A 7,706-nucleotide genomic window follows, 5' to 3' on the forward strand; every position below is an offset into this window, starting at 1 on the left:
AGTCATTTCAACCCTACAACCCACAAGTCCACATCTGTTGAGGAAAACTTAAAAGTATATCTTAAAATTCATTTGGTAACCACTTCCAAGTCTACCACATCACTATGCAATTCTCTGTGGTCAATATACATTACTATGTTCTCATCATGAGTATTTTTACATGGATATGAAATTAAATATAACACATTTCATGTTCAAATGACGCATTAAATTTTGTTTGTGTAAAATAAAAAGAACTCAAGTACAGTGAAGTTGATTAATCAATGTCTCGATGGTGTTATTTGTGCATGCCTAAGACAAGTTAATATGAAGTCATTAGACATTCAAAGACCCATCAAGTTCTGTTTTATGAGATAGAGAGCAGGAAAGCAAAGTTGGTTATCCCTAAGTTTTCCTGTGTTAGCAGGAAATATTATCGAAAACATTTCCCTACAGGAAAAACATTTTCAGCCTTTCCTATACTGCAAAATCTTCAGCTCTGCAGAAAAATGTTGACCACCCCTTTTTTGCTTTATATTGTTAATTACAATATCTTTTTCATTTTTCATGCAAGTATACCTGTGCAGGAAAATTATTTTCGTTTTCACTTAACCCAAAGAAATTTCATTTCCTGCTACTTTTACAAACCTTAAAGTTCAATAATAACTTCAATAACCATAGATGAGAAAAAGATCAACTGTAAACCTCCTCGAGGTACCTTCGAGCATGTTCAGATGCAATTGGCCCTACAGTAAGTTCATTGTACCTACATCAAGCAACTTCACGTTAAAGAAACCTCTCTAGCAAGGAATAGGTTTATTAAGCTATTTCAATTCATTATAGGGTCAGACCTATAGAATATGGTGTCACCAATAGCTTTCAAAGTATTTAGGCGCTCTAGAAATTCATTGGCTGAAGCATCTTCACCATCGGTGTACAACCATTCTTGCACCTGACACACCAGATGATGCTTATCTAATTTATACAAGACATATAATTAAGCAGTGTGGCCACAAATACCATGCGAGACCACAAGGATTCTTTTATTTTTTATTTTTTATTTTTTTTAATTTTTGGGAGAGGAGGGATTGGGGGAAGAATTATAATAGACCTCGTTGAGTTTTCCGATAAAGGACTGCTGCTCTTGGTCTGAAGATATTTTCTCAAACTCCTCTGACTCAAGCTGATGCCAAGAACCAAGAGAAGAAATTACACACATGTTATTAGCTTCATAATTTTAAAAAGAACCGTTAACCAACGTCCATAACTTCAAACCAAAAAATAATATATGGAAACAGGAAATCAGGATGGAAAGGAATACAGTGAAAGCAGATAGGGAAATAAAAATAAGACAACAAGAAAAATAGCAATCACAATAAGAAGAATTGGAAAGCCACAGAGGATAGCACTCAAATCAACAATGTGCGGAAATTAAGAAAATGTAAACAAAATCTTTACTAGTAAACACTCAAAGTATGCATGTGTTGACTGTTGTGTGTGTGTGTCTGTGTGTAAAGCCATCAGTCCTTCACAGTAGTAATTCATATGACATTTGTTGATAGTGAAAAAGAAATCAAAATATCGATGGAACTATGCTATATAATCGAATCTATCAAAAAAATTCCACTGAGAAATATGTAGGTAAAATTTGACAGATATAGTTGAGGAAAGTTTGCATGTGTCAAAAAATATATAAAAATTATAACTTTTCTTAGAATATATGTATTCTTCCAAATTATTTTTCAACTCAGCTGTTTTTCTCCTTTCAGCATCCTTCTTGTCTAATGCTTCTAATTTACGTTTAGCCTCGGCAAATGATTCTTTTGAAAGAGGCATTCCTGGCCCTGCTGTTTTCTCAATAACCTATATGGAACGTACAAGTCAAGTTTTAAAACATAAAATTCAACTGCAATAACTAGATATTGTTCTAACGAAGATCATAAAGACAGCTACTGTACTATGCAATTTTAAGTACCTTAAGTGGAAGTCGAAAAGTCCTCTTTTTCAGCTTCTTTTCAATGGCAATATCCGAAGTGGCAGAACGAGTTACACTGGAAATTGATGCATTACTCATGCTATCATTTATCTCCAGTTTGTCACTGCTTTCTTCTGAAGAACTCTTCAGACCAGCTTCTGTGTCATTGCTAGAAGCAGAGGTTGGGTTGCCAGTTGTCACATTCTTTTGTGGAACTTCTACCCATTCAGTAATCTCAACAACAACATCTACTCCATCCAAGGAAAATACACCGCTTCTACTAAGAGAAAAGTGTAAATTGGCCTTAGTCGGGGAGGAAATATTTCATGATGAGTACCTAAAAAAGAAAGGGGCATCAAGAAAAGCCTCAGATGCGAAAGAGTGCACCAATTAAAAGAATGAAAATAAATAATACGGTCCTTACTTTTCACTAGAATCTGTAAGACTTGAGACAGCGTACAGAGCAAATGTAAGTGAAGATGCCCCTGGTGGCATGAAATCTTCACTCTCATATGCAAGTGAAACTTCAAAATCTTTGTTGTAAATAATGGATCTGAACGTCTGAAGCGCAGTAAAACTGATCAATATATGACATGTTGAGGGGTCAAATTTGAATTAACCAAAAATTTTACCTTGCTCGGCAACTTTTCAATTCTCGGCACAATCAACTGTCTAGGATTTTCATCTTTTTGAAAGATTGGGACCATCTAACTCAATCACAAATCTATAAGTAGAACCATCAATCATTCCCAGCTTACGATTTAATTTTATTCCATCAGTTAAATTTGTTGCATGTAATGAAGCACCCAGAACAATAGCTTCATCTACATCCAAATGTTTATCCAGGTCTTTCCTTCCTACAAGTTCCAGAAGCTTAGCCTGTAGAAGGAAACTACCTAGTTCATTTAAAATGAATAGCTCTTGATGATAACAGTTTGTAGCATTTGCTTACTCTGTAGTCTAAGAGAAAGCAGGCATTTTTTTTGGAATCCATAAAATCTATCATAAGAAAACTTAAGGAAAACCAAACAACATCATTAAACATTGTGTCAATATTTAAACTATCAATTTGAAAATTAAGCCAGAGACAAAATTTTCAATTTATCATGTCAAATGAGTATACTCTATTAAAATAATAGGATGATATTGTTTTCTTATATTCCTATGCTGAAAAGAGAGACCGCGAAGGACCTGCAACTTTGGTACTCTAGTGGCACCTCCAATCAACTCCACTACATATAAATCATCAGCCTTCAAACCTAAATGCTTTAAAACTTCCATTACTGGGACGAGAGCTTTATCCCACAAATCATCACAAAGCTCTTCAAACTTTTCACGAGATATTTTGCTCCTGAGAAAATATCAAATATAGTGAAGCCTCAACATGTTGACAAACAGATCACTCATTACATGTCACAAAAATCTCGATGGCGGCAAATGGGACCAATACGTCATACAAATCTAGGGCTAGAATCACAGGACAAACAGTAACCAGATATTGCTCTCCCTCTGTCCAACATGTGAACACATGCTCACACAGAGAGACATGAAAGGGCGAGAATCCAGGTCATTGGTGAAAGGTAATATTAGGAAAAGGAAGCATTCGTGGACTGTTGAATAGTAGAACTAGTCTTTTGAAAAACATCAATAAAACATACAGTTCGCATCTCGGGCTGCACTCATCCAAAGGGTAATTGTATATAGTTCATTGGATGCTCCACCTCATATTACTTAATGCTCATAAATTCAACCATTTGTCTAACTATTTTAATAAAAGCAAGCACATGACACCAAAGAGATTAACTATACTTGGTTAAGTGGCTAAAAATGAAGTTCCACATTTATGAACATTCAAAATTTTCACTAACTCAAACATATGCACAAAATACTCAATTAAGGTTACAAGGAGCAATCTCCTTCTCACCAAAATAAGTTTCCACTTTCCACCAAGAACATGCTTTCGTTCACCCCATATGTTCATCAAATGGTATAGAGAGATTGTCTCAGTTTTCCTTACTTCCTCCTGTTGAAACACATTGAGACTGTCAAACAGCTGGTTATTGTATTTCAGATCTCATATAGAGAAAATAATCTAAACTATATCACAAGCAAAGGTGCAATTTTACTTGTGTATGGCAGTTATCAGAATTTCAATTGTTCATAAAAACAACCATATAACAATTGAAACATAAGTTTAGCCGAAAAGTTAACAGTGGTTTATATGTACTTTAGCACATGTTTGGAAAGCATTTATAAACAGATTAATATATAAACTTTTGGTGGATAATTTGGTAGCATTTGTGGGTTCTATAAAGTGTGTGGATAAAAGTGATTTGACCCATTACAAAGAACACAAACATGTGCTTAATTTCTTTAAAGTACCATTAACAAGAAATTTGTACACAACTGATTTCACATAATAAGCAAATAAACAACAATAAAAATAAATGCCTTCTATAGAGAGGAATTTGTTGCCAGAATTTACCTTAACCGCCAATCATCATCATACTCAAAAGTTCAAGCTTATGACAAAAAAAAAAGTGCTAGCAGGAATAGCTGTGCTAACTTCTAGCTAGGTAGCAGATCAGATCAGCAAAAGCTTTTATTCAACTTTTATTACTTTTATGAAGCTAGTGACAACAGTTCTTTCAATGCTATGAGACCAAAAAAGTTGACTTTGGAAATACTTGATCGTGAAAGCGACTGTATGTTTTTGCGAGTCATTTGTTCACATACTCAAATTTCTACCACTGGCTCTTGTAGTTCAACAATGATCCAAATGTTTGGCACTTAATACGGTGAATAAAATATGAAGAGCTATTTTCATTAGAAAAGAATCTTGCTAAGTAGTATAGGATAGGAAATTAGGAAAATCAGAGTATAAATATTAAATTTGAAATTTTGCTTGATTTTACCTAAAGTCACACACATCATAAAGAGATTCAACAGAGATTGGGGCCATTGTATTGGCACTAAGAATTTCTTTGGTACGCTTAACTTGTTTCTTCAATTTGGCCATTGCCTTCACATTGTTTCTGATGTCAACCCCATTCCCAAGTCGTTTGTTGAACTCATCTACAAAGTACTCCACCAGCCGCAGTTCAATATTTTGACCTCCAAGTTCTGCATCCCATCTAACATCTTTCACCTGAAACAACTTACAGAATGTAAAACATCTACTGTGACAGCTAGAAAATAACTGCAATTCAATCTGAAATGGGTCTTGGGTTAGCTCCTATTCATTTTAACCAAAATAGGACCAAACTTATATTAGCGTGGCCAGCAATTAGGTTGAATGGAAGCTCAATTTTGGGCAAAATTTACTCAAGTACGTGTTATCCTCAAGTAAGTTGGTCATCCTCGAAGTAAATTGGTAACACATGTCTGTTTAATTAAATAGATGACATAAAGAATGCTAAAAAAAATGTAAATTTGAAGTACAAAAATTGAATAAAAATACATGAAAGAACTCACCTAGAATTGATTAACGGACGTGGTCTTCCCAAATTCTTTTGCATTATAAGCAGAGAAATAAACCAAAGCAGCATAAGTACTGCTTGCCCCCATGTCATGGAACATCACATGACTCGAACCATTCGAAAAATCCTTATCAATCCCATACTGCAAGGCTACCCCCGAATGCTCATTAACTAAAGCCAAGACATTGATTCCTGGCAAGTCGACAGCCGTTAGCAGCCCCCTCCTCTCATCCACGACCAAATCCTTAACACTACTCCTTGCATGATTCTCCGCAAGCCCCATTGCATACTTCAATATCATCGCCACCAATTCCTCAGCCGTAAAGTTATGAAATTCTCCACCCTCTCCTTCCGTTCTATAGACCGCAATGTCCCGGGTTTCATCTGGGGTAATGTCGTAACTAAGATATAGGGTCTGGAGAAACTTCTGCGTGTAGTTAAAGGGTTTTGAGAGTAGAATCGAGAAGTGGGAATGAACTTTGGTGGGGTAACGCGCAAGGAGACCAAGCGATTCCTCGCCAATTAATCGTGAATTCGCATGAAAAGCGACGAGAGAAAGGGTTTTACGTTTCGACATTTCGTTGATTGCAATCAAAATCGACGCCTGACCCTGTTTCAAGTTGACCACAGTGACTTCCAGCCATTCAGATCCCAAATCTATACTAGCAACTGCCGATTGAGATTGAACAGCATTTAGCATAAATAGGGATAGGAATATCCCAAACCGGAATAGGGTATTCGGGTTCACCATTTTTGAACCAACTGGAAGCTTCAGAGTGTGAAATTGGGTGGAAATGGGAGATTATATGCTACTAAAGGAAAGCGAAGTGGAAAGGATAACAAATAGAAATTTGCCTTGTGTAAGAGAGAACACGTGGAAGAATATGAATCGCCTGATGTGTTGTTTTGACAGTGTTTGTTCTAGAATAAATTTAATCATCTTTCACTCAACTTTAGATTTGTTACTATTTACTCACTGATCTTTAACAGGTTATCCAATAATCACTTATTTTTTCATATAAATACTCATCAACCATCATTTAACTTCCGTCACTCCAAGTGGATGGAAAATAGTAGGAGGTTTGGCCCCCATTAATTTTCATTTCATTATATTTCTTTTTTTCTCTCCTATTTTTAACCACACAATTTCTCATAAAATAATATCACTCATGAACCAAAAACTTTCCTACCTTTACAATCACTCATTTTTAAAAATAAAAAAAAATACTATTTCACCCATTTTTATTTGTACAAAATGGGGTCAAACGGGGGCTACATGTGGAAAACAGAAATTTTCATTCTTCCTCATCCACTTCAACCATATCAGTCAAATCCCAATCCAACTCCTCAGTCAAATTCCAATGTTTTCCATCTTTTTGTCACTCCTAATATCCAGCCTCAAAGTCTCATTCTTCCCTCGAATTCCATCTCCAGAAGCAACCATTTGGACAAAAATAAAAAGTGAAAAAAATTCTTATCTTTTCTTGGGAAACTACCATTCCAAATTTGCAGTTCTTCCTATCTTCTACAATCATACCAGCCCAACTCTTATTTTTTTTAATTTCACAATTTAAAAATTCGTCTGTTGTTTTCCAATCTTTCTGCAGTTGTTCAGTTGATTTAGATTTTCTAAATCATCTTTAGTTGCTTTAGGTTCCATGTTGAAATTGGAATTGAGACCATAATCTCCTTTAGAACAACCAGCAGCCAATACCACAGCTTATGGTAAAAGATTTTGGGGAATTTGGCCATTTGACCCAACTAAACAATGTATTTGATGAAATGACATTTGACCAATAATAAAAACAAATAAAAAATGTAAGATATTTTAATTGGCAAAATGACAAAATTCTCATTTAGTTGTTAATTTAATGTCTTCCAATTTTTCTCATTTCATCTCATCATTTTTCCTTCAAATGCACCTTAGAACCTTAATTTCTTTTTTTTCTTTTTCTTTTTTGAAAATAACATCTTCTTCTCCTATTCATCTTCTTCAATTTTAAGTTCTCAAAATTATATTCCCTATTTTCTTCTCTTCAATCATATTTGAACAAGAGTTTAGTTAACATACATTTACATAGAAAGAAAGAGGAAAGATACTCTTAGAAATCCCATCTACGTTGTATTTTTATTATTAAATATAGTATTAAATAATATTTAGTTAGTATTGTTTGCGTATTTAGTGTGTTTTTTGTGTTATTTGCTACCATTGGATATAATAACACTACAATTACTATCTGAAATATAGAATACCACTCCAACCATTATCTGTA

General features: G+C 34.6%; 1 pseudogene; it reads right to left on the reverse strand.

Annotated features, from left to right (window-relative positions):
- Positions 1-672: 672 nt before the first annotated feature.
- LOC111390957 lies at positions 673-6,184 on the reverse strand (annotated as a pseudogene).
- Between the last annotated feature and the right edge of the window lie 1,522 nt (positions 6,185-7,706).

The sequence above is a fragment of the Olea europaea genome, unplaced genomic scaffold, assembly GCF_002742605.1.
Source record: "Olea europaea var. sylvestris unplaced genomic scaffold, O_europaea_v1 scaffold732, whole genome shotgun sequence".
Classification (NCBI taxonomy): Eukaryota; Viridiplantae; Streptophyta; class Magnoliopsida; order Lamiales; family Oleaceae; genus Olea; species Olea europaea.